The 24,240-nt window shown below is 44.5% G+C and overlaps 1 long non-coding RNA gene across 2 annotated transcripts in view; it reads right to left on the bottom strand.

The window, feature by feature from the left end:
• Positions 1 to 24,240, bottom strand: part of LOC138481329 (uncharacterized) — a 339,719-nt gene that overhangs the window by 43,816 nt on the left and 271,663 nt on the right. The window contains exon 1 of one of the 2 annotated variants that reach the window (XR_011274222.1): positions 16,330 to 16,472. The exons of the other annotated variant lie outside the window; for it this stretch is intronic. This is a non-coding gene — a long non-coding RNA (uncharacterized lncRNA). Of the gene's footprint in view, positions 1 to 16,329; positions 16,473 to 24,240 lie in introns of those variants that run through there. 2 annotated transcript variants of the gene reach the window in all.

Genomic DNA, 24,240 nt, shown 5'->3' with positions numbered 1-24,240 from the left:
TTCCCCCCTAGCAAGCTTAGATGAAAACAGGTAGGAGTTTTAAACACAGGCAAAATCCTTTTAAATGTGGTGGCAATGAAGTGAAAAATATACTCACATTGCTTTTAATTCCCTATAGGAGGTTCAGGGTGAGTGAGAGATACTTAAATTAATTCAGGATCACTTTAGCAATGCTCTATGAATGATTGTCAGGTTGCACACGAATTTCAGCAAGGAAAGCAAGGACAAATTCTACGTTCTAGGTTCGTTGGAAAGCCTAGAATCTTAGCTTTAAGATGAAAGTTAAATCTCGTTCATAGCACAAACGGTTCCAGAGATACGGCCGATTTAGTAAAGGTAGTTTTTCGGATTTAAAATTTTAAAGCTCAGAATGACAGATGACAGTTTTCAGTTTTGAAAATGACAGAATGACACGATTTTAGGAGGCAGTTCTAATAGGCTAAAATAGTTTGGATTAGATTATTTTAAACTAAAAGATTGGTTTTGGCACAGTGCTAGCTGGGTACACACACTAGATTTTGGACAGGAATGCGACTTCGTCACGGATCGGGTCAACCGGTTGGACTGGACTCCTGGCGGTTCTTCACAGCGGTCTGGTCTCTGGTTCTGCTCTCAGCACTGCACAGCTCTGGTCTCTCTGGATCTCTGGTCTCTCTGGATCTCTGGTCTCTGGAGATTGATGGATTTGAAGTCTGGAGTCTCCCGGCAAAGCGTCCCTCAAGAAAGTGGAAAGTGAATGTCTCTACCTGGGTTTCAATGTTCCTTTTATGTGTTTTGAAAATGGGTGTGTGCCTGGGCCTTGCTAAGCCTGCCCCCCTCACTTATCATTGGCCAAGCTTTCCTCTCTCCCTTGATTGGGGAAAAGAAATAGAGTGTCAGAGTGATGCTGTAGGTTTTATGGTCAGAGGAACCTCCCCTTGTCAAATTGCACACAAATCTATTTCTGACTCAAATACATATTTATCTATGTACCATTTTTCTAATATTATAGGACCAGTTAACATATTTTCTGTAGCACCAAACCATCCGATCCCTGTCTTTGTACGATGTTGTGTCCACTTATGACAGAATTCTCCCTTTTCATCCAGATAACGACCTCTAAACCTTTCCAGATTTTACACAAATGTGCATCAGGGATTTGGGTTTCAGATGATAAAGTGTCAGATTTGTAACATGCATACATTTGGAGTAACAACCTTTTTTTCGCTACTATCCCCAAGAACATACCACAGGGTCCTAACACCTCTTAAAATGTGCACAGAAAAAATCACAAGAATGATGATGTTATTTATTTAATTTTTACAAGTCTGCACTATGAATTATCCATCTTTTTAAAATCATGCTCTGGCCCCAAAGGGGTGTGGTTTTCCAAAGCACATGGTGGAATTTCTGGTTTATCGTCTTCCCCCAAGCTCAGCTTGCTCTCACAATGCAGTGCCCCTCCCACTTCTCCTTCCAAGAGGAAGCCATTTACGACCCCCCTAATATAACATTTGCCTGAGCCAGGGACAGTGCTTTGTTTAGTTTCCTGTAGTCCCCAGGTGCCACTCCCCTAATTCAATCAGAGAGGTGTCATCTCCTTTTGGCAGGGGCAGCAGGATGCAGCCAGGCCTGGGAACACAGCTGCTGAATTCCCTCTCCTGTCGGGTGTAGTTGTCAGGCAGAATCCACTCTCTTCAAGCCAGGCTTCAGCTAAATGTCACTTTAGTTCCCAGTTTTCTACATTCAAATCAAACTGACAATTTTTGCACATGCAGCTAGAATGCTGATTCTAAGTTCAGAACTATGACATTTAACAGTTGCAACCTATGTTACACTCAAAAGTAGGTCACTCATTTATTTTAAACATTTCGATTTTAGTGGCTTTCTGTCCATTTAACTTAAGCTGCTCACATCCACAGCTCAGCCAGTTTTGTTATAAACATTGTTTTGGGCTCTTCATCTTTCCAGATTTTTTATGCACACAAGAATACATTCTGCCAAATGTCTGCTGGTGTTCATTGAGATTTTTGAATATCTTGTGATGTTTAAAATAGGCATTTTGAGCTTGCATTCAGGGAAACAAAGGTGATTTTAAAGTGCTTTTAAGCTAACAGGCACTGCTGTTTTTCCTTTGGCACACATTCCACTCATGGCACCCCTGGCCTGTCATGCTTGCACTGGTGGGTGGCAGGTCAGGGGATCACTTTGTTGTGCGCACAAACTGCACGGTTTTCCCGGATTCTGGCGCAACTGCGTGCTTTTCTGCCATCTTGGGTTTCCTAAGCCCACAGCACCAAATGTTGCAGCATAATAGTCCAAACGTGGGTCAGGACACCCAACAATTGGGAACGCCCCTAGCTCAACAATACGCCCAATGCCACCATACTCTTTCCGCATTCCAATCAGCTTCCCACATGTAGATTTCTCTGCAGTGCTGGACCATAACAGAAAATGTGGGTTTTCACCCATGCACCTGGAGCTGCTGCTGTCTTCCTGAGCAACACTTCACTGAATACAGGTGTGTTTTTCAGGTACTCCACACTCTGGCTCCCGGCATACACACATGGCCTTCTGAACTATGCACTTCGGGATCACGTCACCATCAGTGCATCTTCAGTGCCATGAGATCACGCTGGCCTTTCAAATCTCATGTGCACGCAGCATCTGCCATTTTAAAATGGCCTCTCAGGTCATGGGCTGGAGACTCCAGTCATGCTCGTGAGCTTTTCAGACAAATCATTTGCCGAGATCCCTGGGACTCTGATGTCTCGTTGTTGTGCCCAGATGAAAATCTCCCTAATTTTAAAATGTAGGTTGCTGAAGAGAACATGGAGCAGACTCGGCAGAACAGCTTCTTTTTTATTTTAAACTTTATTTTTGAATTGGTTCACATCATAGAGTATCATTGAAAACACATAACGTCATAAGTAAGAGCACATAAAGACAAATGAGCACGTCTGAAATAATCACATCTATCCACTTGGTCCACAGTATACATGTACAAAATACATCTCAGGGCCGCCCGGCTGTGCAGGGACAGCTGCAACACACACTTCCACCCAGCCAAATATAACAATCGCACACCATAACCATGGCTCACAGTCATGCCCAAAGTCTGAAACTCAGGTGAGTCTGCATCAGTGATGAATTAGTCCATCTCAGTCTCAGCCGTGTTCACCTCCCCAGACGCATCATTACCCTCTCATTCTCTGGCCAGCAAAAACGCACCGACCAGATCCGATATATCACAAGCCCTAGAGTGGGCCGACAACAACCTGCAGTACTCCTGCTCTGTGTCGCAGCACCAAGCCAGGTCTTTCAACTATTTCCCTGCAGTCGGGGCCACAGAGCTTGACCATAGAATAAGGATACAGAACTTCGCTAAAAGCATGCAACTGGAAAGCACCTTCATTCGCCCCTTACAAATCTCCAGCAACCAGCCGAATAAGCAGCAGTGGCACTTTCTGAAAAATCATTTGACCCGTCATTTCAGTTACCTGGTGCCAGAACATTGCCAAAGCGGGACAGTCCCAGAAACATTAATAAACCCTGCGTTGTTAGTTTTACAACAAGGACCCTCGCCACTACATGATGAGTAGGAGAACTCTGTCCTCAGGATGCAATGTTCTCCACGGGTCCAATACCCCATAAATCCTCCAGCCCCACAAGTATTGCTCTTGCAACCATGGACAGCGGCTTGGAACCTGGTGTAGACCTGTCCCGTACTGCGTGCGAAGGGTTTTAAAATCTCCCGCATTTATAAGCTGAGTGTGTGAATATGCTAGGCATTTGGACCAAAGGGAGCCATAGAACCTGGGGTCATCCCTATTTGGGACATACACATTTATGAACGTGAATAGATTTCGAGCCAGGGTCCCCGACACAATAACATATCTCCCCACAGGATCCTGTCCAAAGTGCAGCAGCTTAAACCCCAATGACCTGTGAACAATAATTGAGACTCCACAGGTGTACGAGGAATAGGAGGTATAGAACATAGCATCACCCCAGGAATTGGCAAACACCTCATTCAACCTTCCCGTTAAGTGCGTTTCTTGTAGGAATAAAATCTTGGCCCCGTAACGCTCACCATAATCCAAAATCCTGCACACCATATATATAAAATGTATATTCACTTATAACAAATGATATAAAATGTATACCCACTTATTAAAAATATACTTTTGATATAACATCGATATCACACATGTTTGATATCATTTTTATATCAAATTTATATTAAGTTTATATCAATGTCCCCGTCTTGAGAGCTCACTTCGCTCGCAGCATTCTACCCAGCAACACTGTTGCCCGCTGCTTGCATCTGTATATAGATTTTCTATAAAATATATATTCACTTATAACAAATGATATAAAATGTATACCCATGTATATGAAATATACATTTGATATGAAACCGAATCAAACAATTTTGATATCATTTTTATATTAAATTTACATAAAAGCTGATCAACAGGGGGAGGGACTAAGACTGGAATCAGGGGGCGTGCCCACCTGTCAAAATTTTACATGAGAGAAAAGGGGGCTCTCTCTACCTCTGATTTATGGGATAGCCCACAGAGAGACATAAATGGTGAGCACGTGGGTCATTCTATAATGAGAGACTGTGCCTTCCATACGGACAAGTCTGAGCCAGGTGGTAATAAAATGCTTAGGGGGGGGGTAAGTATGGATGTAAGTAATAACCCCGATAAAGTTCAGTTTTAGATAACAGGTATGCGCGACCAGGTCCCCAGCCCTTACTAAAGTCAGTAAATGGCAATCACTGCGTCCCCAAATAGAGAATTCACCTGACAAGGGGGGGGGCAGAACCTCTCCCAATTACAATGGTGCGCCATGATCCAAGCTACTCACTCCACCTAAACCAAAGCCTCCTCCCTAGTCCTCCATGTTTCTTCATCATAGCTGCCCTGAAATCTGCCCTCCACTTAATCTCTGTCCCCAGCTTTGGACGAACCACTAGCCCCCAGGAATACGGCCCAGTGATCCCTCTCACCAAGCACCAGAGTCCAGCACCCTCCAGCCAAGCACAAGAGTTTGGGTGAAACGGAAGTCTATGGGCGATGTATGAATGTGAGCGAAGCAAGTTTATATATGCCTATGAAATGATGTGTATGGGAATCCAAAGGTGGGTGAGTGTTTTCAGTGCAGGTGTGTTCTTGGTTAATGGGTGTGCATGTGTTGTGTACTGATGTCTGCATGGCGATGTTCTTGAAGGTTGAATGGGCTCTAATGAGATATTCCATATTTTAAGGGCTCCTATACTTTCTTTAGGCTTCCACAATGTGCTGGGCATGAACACTGTGGAAGGTGCACGGGAATGGAAACAAGACGATAACACTAACTATTGAAAGCATGGGGCTAGATACACAGTTACCTTAACAATGGGAATCATCATACCAGGCTTCCAATTCAGTCTAGTGAAGGCTTTAGGAATTTAGAAACGCGTGCCGCATGGTGCTGTCCACACATTCGAAGCTGATTTCCCCCCAATCTGAAGGCTTACTGAATGTTAAGCTTCGTGGAGACAAAATAGAAATTTTGCTGAAAATGTATTATACCATGGTGAGCTCATTGCAGCTTTGTGGATCATTTATACATCCTTTTAACATAGCACATTAACTGCTTAGCATCTGAGGTGGGTATCAATTGCATTTCTGTATCCAGCTGCCATCTTATATAAGGGCATAATACGCCTTTTAAACCACATGATGAATGGGATGTAGTCCGGCTACTCTTGGAGCAGTTGACAATCATCTGTGTGCTGGTAAGTGTAAAGAAACTCTGTGTGGGCGCGTGCACGCGCGCGCATGTACATATTTGCAAGTTCTCTTTCCTCTTACTCGCTTTCTCCTTTGCTTTTTGTGTTTAACGTGCAAAGGTGTATGCATTTCCTTTGTTCTATGATTTATTTACAAACGCATGTGACTTGTAACAATTGTGATTTGATCTGTTGCCTGATAGCCGGAAGCCTCCTGGATCTGGAAGATGAAAGCCTGCTGTTATCCCCTATAACTGCCCTGTCCTTCCAGCTCATGACTCTGTTCATATTTCACTGTATGTCACTGATAAAACTGTGCATTTCTGTAATATTGCTCAGTAACCAATCTATTAGTCAGCATTGTCCCTTTTACATGTACCAATGTTCCTCCTTTATCAGCTCGTCTACTTCGTATCCCTACCATTGTGAAGGACGCTTTTACTGAAAATCTAATGCTAATTTTACAAAGGTTTTGTGGTAGAAGCACTCTTCCCCTATCTCTCCAGCAGATATACCAAAATACACATACAAAAGCTCTGCGAACTAAGCGTTCACATCCGACATCTTTGTGCAGCCCGCAGGGCTAAGGTTGAGCACACGAGCAAGGCAAACTGAACCCTCATCCTTCCATGGAAATTAAATTCAGTACCATGAGAAATTAGGTAATAATACCTGTTATTACAGAGCCCAAAATGTAAGATGAAGCTCTTTACAAAAAAGTGATATTATGATTACTCCTGGCGGTGTATGATGTATTGTTTCTTATTGGTGCTAGTAACATTCAGATGGCCAGATACGGGGATAATCATATTTCTGACACATATAACCATCAGAAGAATTGATCTACTGTTACCGTTATTAAATTTGAATGGTGGTTGTCAACACATTGTGGTGTTTGGAACTACTTAGGCTATATGCCCCGGGGTGGCGGGCCCACGCTGCGGGTAAAGGCCTACCACCCAAGTTAAGGGCACAAACTAAGTGAGGGTCCCTTAAGGAGGGTGGCAGGCCGTTACCCACATGGTCGGCCCAGCCACCGAGGGGCGTATCGCCATTAGCACCCATGTAGATCACTGCACGGTTGCGAATGGTTTTCTTTTATTTTGAAATAATGAAAGAAAAACGTAACTGTTCCTCACAGGAAATGCTACGCTGCCTTCAAACCAGGAAGTCTGTCTTCAATGTTGATGACGTGTGTCATCAATATTGAAGAGGGGACTGCCTGGCTGAAGGCAGCAGGGAAGGAAAAAGATATGTTTTTCTTTCATTATTTCTTAAGAAAAGAAAACCATTAGCACCCGTGCAGTGATCTACAACGGTGCTAATGGGAAGGGGGAGCAGGAAGCAGGGAAGGGAAGCGCCCGACATTAATGAAAGTGCTCGGAACAGGGGCTTACCTTTGTGAATATAGCCCACGTTCTGAGTATTTTCAATTGGTGCGGGCGCTTCCCAGGGTGCTAATAGACATGATGTACTTGTCAAAACCTTTGGAGAAATATCATGGATTTATGAATTTATTTAAAATAGTGTATTATTTAGGTATTTGGTACTAGTTATTGTGATGCTGGAAATGCATTGGAGGGACAGGGCGTGTATGTCCTTGTCCTGTAGTCCTTTTATCGTCTGTGTTCTGTGTAATTTTCTGTGCAGGAGTCCATGTGGGACTCCTGGCAGTGCAGCTCTTCCTCTTTTTGGTTTGGTGAACAGACCCTTGGGATATCCTTATGGCACCCATGGGGGGTGGTACAACCCTGTACCCCTAGTGCATGTTTTTGGGCACCTGTGTGTGGGCCACAGAGCAGGGTATGGGCTGGTGGCAGCTCCATGCTGAATTTGACAGGTGCTCTGAGTATCCTACGGTTGATTCCTGATAGGAGAGAATATGGCCCCTGTGGCCTCTTGCTTTCTAATGCCTGTTACCTTGTTTTCCCAAAGTCCTGGGAAGCCCTGACTCTGACCCTTCCCTTGACTGGCTGTTGGGTGGAAGTTCCATATTTGGTATTGAGGAAAGTACAGGCCAGACTGGCGGGAGCCTTCCCAGTGACTGTATTTTGTGGGTACACCCTTGGAGTGGAACCTGGGTGAATGGAGTGTGTGACCAATATGCATTTCATGTTATGGGTGTCTGGTTTCTGGTATGTGACACAAAGACTCAGCCAGTCCTGCCCGAAACTGTTATGAATGCAGTATGGAGTGCTGAATGGCTGGGTGCCTGTCCCAATCCACATTCCTTGTTGTGAGTGTCTGGAGGGAGAAGAATGGCCTGAATGCACTGTGAGCCTGATTGGCTGGCTGCCTGCCTGCATGAATGCCCTTCTGAATGATTGGTTGCCTGAGTGTGACCCAGCAGAGTGAATGAGAGACGAAACAGTTTATCTGGGAACCTCTCACTGATGGAAATCGTTCAGAAGCTGAAGTCGAAACATGATGTTTACCTTGAAGCCCAGCTAGAAGAAGGCGGCTTTGCTGCTGCTTTCCTTCAACGCAATCCGAAAGCTGTTGCGTCTCCAAGAACTGATCCAATAGAGGGCCTGGCTAGGAGACCTCGTCCCGAGCTATGAGGGAACATCATGGATCAGCTAACCTTCACCAAGGCCCCCTGGAAGTCAGTCCTCGAAAGGCTGCCAACCAGAGACGGGACCGCTGAGGAATCTGAAGCAAAACGCCCGGACATTGAGGTCCATCGCCGTCGACGACCATCATCACCGACCGGAGCCGTAACACTCCATTGCCTAAGACATTTGAATGAAGGATGCCCTTGCTCATCACCGTCGACTGCTTTGCCCGCCGGAGAAAGTCAAGGTCGCCGCTGAACCGAGGAGAATCTGCCAGTGGGTTTCCCGCCACCCGAAGTCCTCAAAGACGCTGACAAAGTAGCGAAAGCCAGCTATGGTCTAGTCCTGATCGCCAGCACCAGTCGCCGACGACCCGACGCCATTGCTGGGCCTACGCTCTTCATTGACTCTTTGCGGCAACAAACTATCGTTGCTGAGGTGCACCCACACCTCATCTTCGTAGGACGTCCATGATCGATCGCTGATGAGCACAGCAAAGGCCGAAAATGTCGTCTCGACAACATTGTTCAGCTTTTCTTCGAGGGATCTCGATGATCCATGGCTCCTGCCTTAAAGGGAGTTCACTCAAGAAGGATCCGTCAACGACCCGTCGTCGAGCTCTGCTAAACCAGGTACATTGGGGTATTAGAACATTTTTAGAAGGGAACAAGACTCTACTAAACATATATATGGACTGGGCTTGTCAGTATACTTTGTTTACAGGTTGCCCAGGTGGGGGGATCCTCACAGAGAACTGTGTCTGGGTAGCAGGATCCAGTATTCTGCCAATTGTTTATCCACTTGTTTCCCTCCTATGTCTAGTGTTGGTTCACATTGCTATTATACTTGTATGTCATTACAACGGTCAGCAGTTGGTGCATTATAAAGGAGTCAAGAGTAAATTGTGATACCACATAGATATTGTACATATCTATCATTTTAGTATTGCCTGTGCACAAAGTGTGTTATTGTGAATGTATATATTCTGAACCTTATTTATATAAAGAACTGTGTTATCACTAACATAGTGTGTGGACATTCCTTTGTGGGGGCTTGGGGACTACACTGTACTTAAGACCCAGCCTGCATTACCTGCTGAGAGCTAAGCCTTGATTGCTCGTCCATTGCTACCAACAATAGAGAATCTTGGCTGGGGTGCTCTGTGCTTCTACTCTGCCATATAGAGGGCAGGAGTACAGATAACCCCTCTCCAGTCTTTACAGTTACTACATTTTGTCTTTTGAGAATTGAAGTGATATTTGATGAAATACTGTATATATAAAATGTGTGTGGTGATGAATTAAGTAATAAACACTGGTGGGTAGGGGCATTCCCCCATGGCCTAACGTTAGTCCTAGGGCATTACCAGGCCCAGTATTGTGCCAGCCCATAGGGGTAAATTGCTATTAGCACCCTGTCATGTTTTCCCAAGTTTTATCATTGTTTTTTTATAACGTGCTTAATACCGAAGTGGTTTCTAAGCACGGACCTAGGCTTCAAGCCTGTGTTGCTCTGTGTTGTCTTGCTTCTAAGAACAGCACGTTGCCACTGAGCTATACTACCCGTGCGAATGCTAAATTGTTGGTTTTTTTATTGCAAAACGAGATGGACACCATGGACAATAGAAAAGGGACTACATGCAGTCCCTTCTCCATTTCTAGGCAAGCCATTGCCTTGACAGGGAAAAGCCATAAACACACAGTGGGCCTCATTACAAAGTTGGAGGTAGCATTGCCGGTAAAACCGACAAGGCTACCTCCAAACTTGCAAGAAAGTCCGACACCCACCAATGGGCAATTACCGGGGTATTCTGTCCCCGACAGATCCGGTAATTGCCCTTTCGCTGGTGCCGGAATCAGGTGATCCCCATTCCCATTTGAGCCCGTAGGACTCAAATGGGAATGGGGATGCCTGTAGCACAGGCACTGCCCATAACGGTGCCTGTGCTACAGGCACCCGCAAGCACAACTCGGGGGTTGCCGGTCTGGGTACAACAGTACCGGTAAGCTTACCGGTACCGTTGTATCAGGACCGGCAAACTCGTAATGAGGCCCAGTGTTGCCAGAAAGCGACAAAGAAGGGACAAAGAAGCTCCAAGTAAGTGGAGCGGGCATGGGCAAAGTGGGCGAGGGATGTGGAAATTGGGGCAGAGGGAGCACTTACCTGCTTTCCCAGTGCCATGGAAAATGGTGACCTACCACCTCTGAGCAGACTCAAAACCTGGGCTTTACCATAAGGTAATGCACCCCTTCCGAGGTTTCTGATTTGTCTGGGAGGCCCCCTGACCTCCTCCCACCTACCGAGGTGTTAAATTGTATTTATGAAAATCAAAAAAATGAAGCAATTGTAATAGGTAGTATTTGTGAAAACTGCACCTATGAAAAGAGAATTTGGAAAGTGTAATTGAATGTGTAATTGTCGAAGTGTAAATTATGGGCTGACAGACTGGTAGCGTCTGAATCCGCAGTCACCTTTTTTTTAATAGATTTACCGTATGGATTTCTTAAAATTGTGTGGCTGTTTGGCGATTCTTCAATGAAAAAAAAAAGTGCTGCTAGGAGATAAGCAAGAGCTTAAAACACCAATCCAACAAAGCAATGGGATTTCATTAATAATGTATCTGTTTGCATGAGTTTTGCAAGCCAGGTCTCACCTCATTTAATGAGTAGAAAAACTCAATCTTCTGAATTATTTGCCTATTTGTCTTGGAAGTCCCCAATGCCAAAAAAAACAGAGACACTGGGCACTTTATACATGTCCAGCTTTTCTTTAACTTTTGTCCCGGCGTTTTCTTCAGACGCACATCATTAGAGTGTTGCTGCCCGCACTTGCCTCTGCTCGGTGTCAGTGGCTGTCCCTCTCCAGGACCCGCAGTAGCTGATTACGCTGCGATCTGCAGCGGGAACACAGTCTGAGGTGAAGAGCTCATGGTCAACGAGCAATAAGTAGGAAGTCACGAACAAGTCATTTCACTTGTCATCTCAGGAGATACGATATTACCGAGATGGCACTGAAAAAGCCTGTCAAATAAACCGGAGAACTGAAATGCAGCATGGTGGTTTGAATACGGAACAACTTAAAATGCTCAAGAATTCAAACTTACAATGTGATTTTTTTAACAACTTTTGCAACTTCGCCTTTTTTTAGCATTTTTGTGAAATGGCTAGAAATTGAAATTTTCCAAAAGTACATTCGGGACTCGATTTAGAAACTTACAAAAACATAATATGAGTGTTAGTATGGCGTATTCATGCAGGGCCGTGGGGAGAAAAGCAGATCTATCCTGATTAAGTCCTGGCACTAGAGAAGCCGCACACCCGTCCAATGATCTCTTTCTGCTCACATTTTTGATAGAGCGCAAAAGTGTTGGGGCGCAGCTTGTCGTGGAAACTGGTTTTGTTAGTGTTATGAAGTGACTTCCAGGCTTTCTTGTGTTACTTCTTAGGTTTATTACAGGAACTTAAGGACACAATTACAGGAAGGATAAATACATGAGAGTATGGACTATATCAGCACTGGCCCCATCACCCAGGCAGGGGAGCTCTAACTGCCTCAGTATGGAACCTTCAGATAAACATTCCACCATCCACACAGTGACATTCCATTTGACATCACAGGCTCACAGCAAGACAGCATTACACAGACAGCCACTACATAACACATCTCCTTTCCTTACCAGACACACACACAGAAGGTCACTACACAACACATCTCCTTTCCTTACCAGACACCCACACAGAAGGTCACTACACAACACATCTCCTTTCCTTACCAGACATCCACACAGAAGGTCACTACACAACACACATCTCCTTGCCTTACCAAACAAACCCACACGCAGAGGCAAACAAATAAAGAGTTCCAAATAGACGCAGCCTATTAGGAGTAACCAGATTAGTCAACACGACCAAATACCACAGATCACCATGAGACACTGGCCAGACATCCCAAGCCCATCTGCGTACCAGGCATTTGACCACTGATAACTTAAAACAGCATTACAAGAGTACTATGCCAAACAGACTGTCTGGAGAAAATGCAGTCTTTGGCACAGCAAAATATAGGAAGAATATCGAAAAAAAACTGAAGGCGCTACCTCCTATAAATATCTGTGGAAACAATCCAACGCGACACTAATCTACTAAGTTTCTATCCCTACTCCATACTGGCAGAGGCGCTACCTCTCGCACAACAGAATGTTCCACACGCTGGAGGCGCTACCTCCCTCGCGTACACTATGGTCAATGCTCACCAGAGGCGCTACCTCTCTTCAATACAATTCTTCGCATACGAACCGGAGGCGCTACCTCCTTCAAAAACCCTAGTGACACGCACATCAGAGGCGCTACCTCACTTCAGAACTTATTTTGCCACATTAACCGGAGGCGCTACCTCCCTCTAATACCAATTGAGCCACACTCACCAGAGGCGCTACCTCTCTCACTCGTGACCCACATACCAGAGGCGCTACCTCTAAGTACTCTACAATGTCACTCAAACCAGAGGCGCTACCTCATCTTCATACCAATCGTGACATGCACATCAGAGGCGCTACCTCTCATTATACCCACATCGGAGGCGCTACCTCCTGTTATAACTACATCGACACACACACCAAAGGCGCCACCTCCGAGTGACAGCCTGCCTCATTTTACCTTCATCCCCTTCTTTGTGCATCCATTACTACAGTCAACCTTAACACCAGCATAAAACATTTTGCACTACACAACTAAAAAATGCATTTTTGTGACTGTAGTATAATGTAAATAAAACTTATAACTGTAGAACAACATACATTTCAACATTTTCGTCCCAAAATGGAAGACCTTAAACGCAATGTAATGACTGTAGGTCTGATGAAATTGCACTCGAAACTGTTGAACATTATAGTTTTAACACCTTTTTTTTTCCTAGAAGTCCATGTTGCAATTTGCAACGTACCCTAAAATGCCTCAAAGGGTTGATTACTAACTCTCTCTAACAACACACAAACGTCACCTCCTAATGTCTTCCTAGGAAATTACTGATTCCTGCCTGCTCCTTATGACAGTCAGATAGTAGTCCATAAAAGTACTTCCTGCAAATCCTCAAGACGATTAAACTCATAAATCGCATATTGATGAGCTTCCATTCTTGTTACATTCATCCACTTCTGTACCCCGCGTCCACCCACATTCTTTAGTACCACACCCCATGCACTGTGCAATAAAACTGCATCTACACATGAACATAGAGTGCCTTAAAAGGATACACAAAGTTCAGTTACACAAAGTTCCCATAACAAACAGGATTCTCCCTCCAAACCTGATACAGCGACGCTGCACACTCAACCGTCCCTCTGTTTTCCTTGGAGCTGCAATACCAGGGCGGTCTACATTCCTCCGAAGCACCTTCTTCCCCGTCCGTTTTCCTTTCACATCGCACGTCCAGCGTAACCCAACGGTGTCCATTTAAATGTATTCCTCCTCGGCAACGCTCCATGCACTTCTCGGCTTCCACTTCTCTTCCGGCTTCTTCCGCGTCGCACGTCCGGCGTAACACAATGTCAATACCAAGGCGGTCTACATTCCTCCGAAGCACCTTCTTCCCCGTCCGTTTTCCTTCCACGTCGCACGTCCAGCGTAACCCAACGGTGTCCATTTAAACGTATTCCTCTTCGGCAACGCTCCATGCACTTCTCGGCTTCCACTTCTCTTCCGGCTTCTTCCGCGTTGCACGTCCGGCGTAACACAATGGCGGGTCCTTTCCTCTTCCTCCACAACCATTTTCGGCCCGCGTCCATTAGGCTGCCTGTAAATACGGGGCGACCTGACGCGATCTGACGCGACCTGCTCACCAACTCCAGCGGCACCTTGTGTGACGTCATCAATCGCCCATTTGCATCGGGCGTTTTAGATCTCCTCCGGCCAACCGTCACCCAGCCTGAGATACGCAGCACTTATTCTCATGTCCGGACACTCGCTCGCTTTGCGATCATCCCACATTTTTTTTTTTTCACCTTCACACTGTCTTTGCTAGCGACTTCAGTTTAACCTTTACTGTAATCTGCCATCACAGCACTGTATGTTAATAGAGCACCACTCTGCTCACTGTTCCCGGTGCATTGAACCCCTTGTCCATACTGAACACATGGTATCCAGAAATCAGTGGATATTTCACAGTACTTCCACAAAACAGTCTTTGCCACTATAATGGGCTTGCTTCCTCCACCTGGGTCCCCTTTTTTTTTACTTTAACTTTTTCCACTCAAAAGGAAAACTTCTTCAGTTTAGGGGCTTAACTTTCTGTGGCATCCCTTGATGGGCCAGCTTCTCTCTTCAACCAGCCCCTGGAACCCAGCTTTGTCTCCAACATGCGCTCTTGATCCCCTTAAGTGGGGCTCTCTTCCTCAGCCCCTGGACCCAGCTCTTCCCCCCAGCTTATGGGCAGCAGGTCCATCAGGACATGGGGCTTCACTTTTTATATAGAGCGCCTGTAGTGGGACTTCCTTGCTCCTCCCGACATTAGCCCTGGGTGATGGGTCTCTTACTTGTTTGTGGGGGCAGTGCTGACCTCCACTTTGTCCTCCTCTCTCCTGCACCCCCCGCAGCAGGTTCCTTCAGGCTTCAACTTCTTCTTATGTGCGCAGGTTCTTCTTAAAAGACATCCTCGTCGCCATTGTTATGATCCCATCCTCGTCGCCATTGTTATGAAGTGACTTCCAGGCTTTCTTGTGTTACTTCTTAGGTTTATTACAGGAACTTAAGGACACAATTACAGGAAGGATAAATACATGAGAGTATGGACTATATCAGCACTGGCCCCATCACCCAGGCAGGGGAGCTCTAACTGCCTCAGTATGGAACCTTCAGATAAACATTCCACCATCCACACAGTGACATTCCATTTGACATCACAGGCTCACAGCAAGACAGCATTACACAGACAGCCACTACATAACACATCTCCTTTCCTTACCAGACACACACACAGAAGGTCACTACACAACAGTTAGCTATGTCTATGGATGACCTGAAAGGCAGAGCAGCGCCATAGGTTTCGGTTTCCTGCTGCCGACAGAAAAGCATTGTCGTACTACGGGTCCCCCACTGGTCCAGTACTCGTTATCACATCAGTGCGATACTGACCACAACACTCCAGAGCGCTGCGATGATAAAAGAGCAAAAGGGGAACCCCAATGTTTCTTTGTGAATGGCTGTTGTGAAACACAGGCCGTGGAAGTGATGCTCAGTGGAGCGTGCTCTACCCACAACAAATGAGATCTGCCTGCAGGCTCTCAGTTGTCCCTGCGCCATTTTCAAAATCTGTTTTTGCGCTAGTCATGTGCAGAGAATAATTGCCTGCTCCCGAGATGAGCTGCAAGTACCCTGAACTGCTTTTGCAGTGCACATTGTACAGGAATAAAATCTGCAGTGCCGGGAAACATATGCAAACATTTTGTATTTCCCATTCACACTTTGGCACTGTGAGGACAAGTATAAAAACGGCCATTATGGAACCCACTTAGCGCAAGTGCAGTGCCTCTTGGCACTCTCCCCCAACACAACACATTTTGCTGCATATGTCTATAGGACCCGATTCATGGAAAAGATCGCATTGATCCCGCAAAGTCCCCACACAGAGAACAGCATTGCGCATCTCTGCTCGCAGGAAAATTTGTGCGTGCTCCGCTTATTCATGGAATGTCTCCCGCAAAGTAACCCAATGTGCAAGTAGCGACCGGAACGCCCCCGACACGCCCCCAACCTCATGCACCTCAGTAATATGGCATAGGGTCCCCTGCAAGCAAGCCAGCACCAAGGTGACACCGCGTGGGGTAACCCGTAACTGTTACCAGAACCACAACAACATGCGTACCATTTTACGTAACTCGGGTACATTTCCAGTCAATCTGCATGCAAACTCCCGTAAACCGTGGCTGCACTGCGCAACTCTGCTTATGCACACCCCTAACTGCGAATGGCACCCCAACTGCATGCATGCACCCCCAAATTCCTGATCCAACCGTACCTTTGTGTGGTGATTCCTATGCGGCCTTCTGCCTGCCTTTACGTGGCAGTGTGCATGGGAGCTTTGCATGCTGATTCCCCTGACGAGATGTTGCATGGTCAGATCCATGAACACGCTTGATTTCTCGCACTGCTGGGCATGCAATTTCCTCACACAGGCCGTTCCCTGGACACAGCCATGTTACGCCTTGTTCTTCCTCATTCTGCGTGGATTATTGGTATTATGCATGTTCCACCCCCTATTTAATTCTGGGTGCAGGCCTGTCCCACACTCTGAGAGGAGACTCAGCAAGGCGCTCGACTGCTTGTAGAGACATGCCAGACATGCGCGGAGTCCCAGCAAGTCCCGGAAAATTCTTGCATAGTCGATTCCATAAATCGGCGAAGGGGGTTTTGCATGCAGAATGGCCTACAAAGTCCCGATTTTCCCCACAAAATATTCCATAAATCAGCATGCACCCGTTGGGCTAAATCATTCACAGGCTTTGTACTGTACAAATATAAGTAACACCACATCAGTAGTGCTTTGTATGAATGGGTGGCTTTGTATGAATGGGTAGCAGTTTCTGCATACACCAGTCTTTTCCGTGCCTGTGATCGAAAAGAAGCTGTTGCAGGCCAAAAAGGTTGTGTGCTACTACTGCAATACTAATAAGGGGCAAATTAGGTTACCCACACACACGCAGCAAACATACAGGAAAGACAGTTAAAGAGAAGACATGGGGAGATGTATTTTCTTTGTTTATGCCAATGCAGGAGTAATTGGAAAACACGTTCAAAGGTGAAAAAGAGCCACCAGCTACCAGTTATTTAGAAAATAAATGCCAGAAATGAAGAATGCATTGGGCCCCTACAGAAAGACAGCATTATCACTCAAAACTACCACGAAGAGAGGAACTTGTATTTCTCTGAAACAGGCCATCCCTAAGAAGCCAATAATATCTTTTAGATCGTGCAGTCACCAGAGGATCCATGCAAGCCATGAAGGCATGAACCTCTGTTGCCAGAGAATTGTACTTTTCCCACCAGTAGTAAAAAATGAAAAAAATTGCAATTGAAAAATGTTGGCATAGCTTACAGATACAGCTCTTTTTGGTGATGCCCACGTTAATAAAGCCACAGTGACAGATTTATTCGAGTTCAATTACCACCTATTTCCTAACGAAAGTTTGGAGAATGATAAAAGCACTTACTTAAATATGGTATGATGCTCTACTGAGATTGGCCTGTAATTTCTCCTATAGTGAAACAAGCCTTCGGCATTCTTGTTGGATATTTTCCAAACGTCATGACAAAGGAACTCTCACCCTCATTTCCTTACAAATGCATCTAATTGTCTACTTCATTCCTCTTGTCTAATTCAAATGTATCACCTGTAAGAGACACTGCATTCTCCATTTCACACTTTGTAACTATGTAAGCTGAAAATGTCCTTGTCCTCGCACCCTGATACCTCCGGGTATGGTGCACGTTACAAATAAATAAACAAACAAACAAACCAGGTTCAACAGTTTCACCCTTTTCAACTGTATCCCTGCCATATGTACGTCCACCTATGATACCGCAATCTGCCGACTGCCTATGCCTGTAACCTTATTATTGCGACCTAATTGCACCCAGATACCTCAGGGTCAGGTGCCCGATAGAAATATAATAAACAAACAAACAAACAAAAAAAGGTCTGCATTTTCAGATACAAAACATGGAGAATGTGTAACTTGAAATAAGAGAATTCAAGGTTTATGGGCCATGGACAATACATTATGCAAGTCCAAACATTGAAAGCAACGTTAACAACAAAAATGAGGTAGAACATGTGTCCTGTTGTAAAACAATAATAAGTAAAGGTGTAAAGTAACCTAGTATAAATAGCATTCACTAATTCTCAAACGCATCGATTTAATAATGCCCTATATTTGGAGAAAATATTTTTTTGTCCGCATCAGTAAGCAATGGATGCATTTCTGGGGTTCTTTCTAATAGCATCTTTAAAAACATTTCTCTTTTAACCACACTTAAATCAGTGCTTCTGGTATTAACATGATATCTTCTTTAAAGGTTGCACTGTAGAACATTACAAAAGACGTCTAACTCGGTTGTTAAAGCTCTTCTTTAGATGCAGCATAAGAGAGAGGCGCGTTGTGGACTGTTAAATTTAACGTTACTTCTTGAAGAGTAAAATCTTCCCTCCCGTGGCCAGAGGGAAACAGCAAGAGCATGAATTGGACGTCATCCTCATCCCAGACCCAGATAAGAATTTAAGAGTGTAAAAATGATAGTCATTTCCTCCACCTGGCAAAGCTACTAGCTAGGTCTGACTCTGTGTTGGCTAAACACCTTTCAGACAGCCCACTTAACCAATCTTGTTTTATCCCTAGGATCCAAAAGGAGTTTCTAAATTCAATCTCATCTGTGGTTGTAGCTGAATTGATCTGTGAGGTGTGTGTTCATAATTCTTAGGAATTATAATGAATTCCATGTTTCATATATCTTACATGGATTAGTTATCATTCTGTGAACGGTTCAGCATAAAAGGGAGAATTCTGCTATTTACTAATGTACCCAGTGATTTTACCGAAAACAAAACAGAGTGGTACATTTCACCGAAATACATAATACCACAAAACACTGGAAATATTAATTAAATATATATGGGTAAGGGGTTAAAATGAGTTGGGATGAGGTTGGGGTGGTGCTATAAGTGTAGAAAAACAGGAGGTTTGGAGGGGACCGCCCCCAATAAAAATATTAAAAAATCAGTATTTTTCAGTATTATGGTCAAGATGAAATGTATCACTCTGAAATGTGGGTCGGTGAGATCACATATAACCTTTTCTAATATGGATGACTCTTCCTCACTTTTCTTTTTGCTAAGCTGCAAATCATTCTAGCCATTCTGAGGATTGATGTAGCCAACATTCCCTTACGTGCATATGATGGTGCAGCCATTGTGAGAGGTGTAGCTTCCGAACCACCGACAACGGTGAACGAAGACAACAAGCCGGCGTTAAACGTGCACTGCTATGAACAGAAACGTATCTTGTTTTAGATGACATATGTAGTTCCTGTTGAGAAAGCATCATCTTTTTTGGGTTGTACTGAAACGCTCTTCAGCTTCATAACTGTCCTTGAAAATATTTTTGGAAAGACCAGGAGGAAGTTAAAGGGTGTTCTGAGAGGCATACGCAATTACGTGACACAAGATAGTTCTTTCATTGAAGAGAAGAGCATTCAGAGAGATGTTAGCCAAAAATGTTACACAAGCATTAGAAAAAAGTTGAAATACATATTCATGCTTGAAATTTGGTCCGAGATTTTGCAGTTTTTAAACAGCCTTTCATGCCATTTAACATTAAGACCATGGATATCGTGCCAGCCAGGGCTCAAGTTGAGGGTACACGCAGGGGGACGGAGTCCACCCACTTTATTCAGAGGGTGGACTTAGCCCCCCCGAGCTAAAAGAGAAACTTTGGATGTCCTCTTTGCATTTATGAATTAAAGCCGACCTCTGGGATCAATCACTGTCGTGAGGTTTGCAGGCAAGACACTTCACCACTGCACTATATAACCTGGTGAAAAATAACAAACTAAAGGAGGAATGTCTCATTGCGGTACTGCAAGTGCCAGGGAAAACGTGTATTGTTTCTTGGAGTTTAAAACATGCACACCTTTTAACGTTTTCAAAAACACTATTAGAAGAAAATATCCTGTCTTGGTTTTGTGTGTGTGTTGATTTTATGAAAGGCAAATGCCATTTGTCCTGTGCAACTTGGGAGGTTATGCAAAGCCAATTTAATGAAATGTGCATATTTCACCTTGATATGCTAATTTCTGGTGACGTGACATCCCATTGCGTTTGTTGACGAGTCCCCCCACTTTAATGTTTAGGACTTGACCCCTGATGCCAGCATCAAACTTGGTAGCTTCATGTTTGAATTGCTTAAAAAAAAATGGAACAAGTGAAAATGACAGTGATTTGCTAGGTACTGCAAAACAGTTTGCTAAGCAAACCACGCAGAAGTCAGATGTAAACGTGCGCGGCAAAGCAAATGCAAACACACCTGTGTCAAGGAATCTGCGGACAAACGTAGCTCCAGTCCAAAAGAACTTTCTAAAACCTATGTTTTCTGTACAGTTTCTCACCATGTCACGATTGAGCTAAATGAAAGCTTCAAGGAATGTTTTTTGATTGTTTGGTTTGGTTTTGCCAAGCCATATACCACACCAAGACACTTTTGTTAGACCCGAGCATGTTTCACTCTGATGGCACTGTCAGGATATCAGCAGTTTTGTGATGTCTCGAAAGACGAATCGATTGACCCTGGACCCACCTTCCATCTGTACCATGTTGATATTTTTCACATAAAACGACCTTAAAAGCACTTCCAAATGTAGGCTTAATCTGTCTAAATCTATACTGTGTTTCAGTGTCTAATGCAAAAATTGACTATATTTCAACAAACTGTCCCTTTTAGAAACCTACTTGGGTTCAACAATGGACGTATTGAACAGAGAGTTGCTGAATCCGTTGACGCCTCGCCTGCTATTGACATGTTCAGCAGAAGGACAATAGATGCAGGCTGCTTGACTCATGTCTTCTTATTGTGTGCTGCTAGCATTGCCTACTTTCGCTGATCAACACCCTCCTTCTTCTGCATAGAAGATGCTGAATACAAATAAGAGATTTGCAATATTTCAGTTTTGATGCATTTTTCAGATGCTATGCTAATTATTGCTTATATGGGTTTATTCAGACATTTATGCAAATGTATTCAAAGGCAAACATTAATTGCCTAGGTTGCAGTAAAAGAAAGCAGGGCTTTCTCCATGGCTCACCACCACACACTTGCCATGCCGATTACGCCCATGATTAGAGGACAAGCTACAAGTATGTGGAAGGGTATGTGGCAAGAGGGGAGGACATGGTGCACTCTGAGTGCAGTACATTCAGGGTAGCTGGGGTTAAAAACTGCTGGAGTGCTGAGATATGCCTTATTCGCTGTGCTGCAGGCCTGGTAACAGCGTGTGCGAGGTATACCCTTGCCAAAGGTGCATTGTGTAAGAGCAGAGCTGCTTTGAGATCACTACAGCCCAGTGCAATGAACATGCTACATCACGGACAGTGCGCTACCTACAGAGGTAACCCTGCAAAGACCCACACTTGGAGTGGGTTGGTGAAAAACAAACTGATCGGCCATTTTGAATCCGCTGTGATTAGCTACAAGAATAGGGACTTCAGGAGGCTGCAGCATCACGTGCTCATGCCCTTTGCATGTGCAGAACATTGACATCTGTACCAGTTAAAAGGCATTGACCTGGGTTGCCACAGAGTAGGATACATATAGAAAAGGAGTGGAATGGCAAAGGTGGCAGGTTTGCAGACAATGAATTGAAAAAGATAAAGAGATTTTAAAACTGGAGCTGTGCATTTTGGGAGCTGAAGTCCACAGAACCACAGTGAGTGAGCAAAGTTGAATATGGGACACTCCTATTGTAGATCGGGTGAGTTTTGTCCCTCCTGTGTTTCGGAAAATAATTAAACAACAGAATCCTTGTGAGGTCTAATGCCAGTGAGACTTACACTCCTCTGAAAGCAGAAAGGCCCCAACATCCTGGCCATTTCCCCAGGGCGGCACGCAGACCTGGGGATATAAAAAGGAGAAGTGAGTCGGCATCTAACAGGAAGTGACAGGAGAGGCAGAGAATGCCAAGAAAATTATCCCCATTAGTTGAACTGGCAGTTTTTTGTACATGTTTCTCCATTTCAGCCAGTTCATTCCATCTGGCTTGGGGTTGGGCATGTTTTTCCAATGCTCAGGACTATGTATGTATGTATGTATGTATGTATTTTATCTTATATAGTGCTGTTAGCTCGCAGGCATCAGGGCGCTTCAATAAGACAAACACTACCTAGTGGTCTCAAGGCACCGAAAAAAAAGAAGAAAACCCAGGACATCTACGAACTCCTAACTTATCTGAATAAGTGAGTCTTAAGCTGTTTTCTGAACACCGAATGGCTGCTTTCCCTTCTCAAAGGATCGGGCAAACCATTCCACAGCTGAGCTGCCAACACCACAAAAGATCTTCCTAGCCCTGACTTCAGTTTGTACTTGGGGATGGTCAGAAGACTCTTACCTATGGACCGAAGCTGTCTGGATGGTGTGTGTGGAACCATGCTATTCTTTAGATAGCTGGGGGCTTTACCATAAAGGCATCTGTGTACCAGTGCCAGTGATTTAAACTTGACTCTCTCCTCCACTCTAAGCCAGTGGAGGGATATTCTGTCCTTGGTTACATGATCTCTTCTCTTGAGACCTTTGACCAGCCTGACGGCATCATTTTGAATGACTTGGCATCTAGCCAAGTCCTTGGCAGAAGCCCCAATCAGGAGGGCATTTCCGTAATCTAACCTAGACAACACAATGGCTCTAGCAATAGTTGCCAAATTACCTTAGTTCAAAAAAGGTCTGATGGCCTTCATGAGCCGTAGATAGTATGCAGTGTTTTTTTGCAAGTAATTAGTCTGTGCTTCTGAATTGACAGCCGAATTCACCATCAGGCTGAGGGTTTTGACCTGTGAGGATACTAAAATACTAGCTTCCTTAATCTGGAAGGACTCAAATTCTGTTCCTAGTTTGGCTAACTGGCGACTGGAGCCGAACAGCATCAGTTCTGTTTTCGTGTCATTGAGACACATCCAGTTGGATTGCATCCATTCATCTATCACGCTATAGACTTTGTTGATCTTGATACTCTCTGCACTATGGGTGTCCTCAAGCTCAATAATCAACTACGTGTCATCTGGGTAGTTGGTGAAAAACACACCGGTTTCCACCAAAATGCTACACAGAGTGCGCATATAGATGTTGAAGAGCATGGGTGATAAACTGGCACCCTGTGGTACGCCAAATATGATAGGACTAGAGTCTGAGAAACCGTTTCCCCAGTGAATCCTAGCATGGCGGTCAGATAAGAATGATACCAGACACTTGATTGCTAGATCGGAGCAGCCAACATTATCTTTCAATGCTTTAATTAATAGCTGGTGGTCCACCAAATCAAAAGCAGCACTTAGGTCTAACAACATTTATATTCCAACTTTGCCTTTGTCCACCAGAGTCAGCATGTGATTCTGGAGGTCCAACATAGCCGCCTCCGTACTATGTGATGCTCTAAAACCAGACTGTTGTTGATGTAATATCAAGTGTTCTTCCACCTAATTTTGCAATTGCTGAGTAGCAATTTTGTCCAGAATTTTAAAGACAAAGTTGGAGTTTGTAATGGGATGGAGATTGTCTGGGTCCTTAGGGTCCAAACCGGCTTTTTTAACCAGCGGGGTGATGGTGACCTTTTTGAGCTCCTTGGGGACCAGTCCCTCCTTAAATGAGGCATTGAATATTTTCAGAAGAATGGGGGCAAAAATGTCCTTGTGTTGAAGTATGACGCTAGAGGGCAACACATTTTCTGCGCAAGGTGTTGGTTTCATATGGCCTAGCAACTCTAGCAGCTGCGCTTCCCTAATGGGGTGAAACGTGAAGATATCTTTCCTGGGACAAGGCTGCTCACCTTCAGGAAAAATAGGCTGCTTAGATGTTAGTGTGGCTTTAATAATGTTCTGTGTAGATTTCTCAATTTTGGCTAAACAAGCCTTCTGAACAATATTACAGTCAGCCTTAGTAGGCAGAAACGGTGGAGTGAGAGTCTTAGGTTTCTCAATACTCTTTAGAATATCGAAAAATGTGCTGGTCTTATTGGCTGCATTTTCGATTTCAACATTAAAGAAATCGGCTTTCGCTGTTTTCGTCATTTCTTTATACTTCATGTTTTCAAGCTTCCAAATAGCCTTGTTTTAAGCTGACTTATCTTGTCTCCACTTCCTTTCAAGGGCCCTTTTTTTCACTTTAATAGACTG

The sequence above is a fragment of the Ambystoma mexicanum genome, chromosome 5p (genome assembly GCF_040938575.1).
Source record: "Ambystoma mexicanum isolate Mex_15411 chromosome 5p, UKY_AmexF1_1, whole genome shotgun sequence".
NCBI lineage: Eukaryota > Metazoa > Chordata > Amphibia > Caudata > Ambystomatidae > Ambystoma > Ambystoma mexicanum.
The sequence above is the reverse complement of the archived record's forward strand: the minus strand, read 5'-3'. Positions and strand labels throughout refer to the sequence as shown.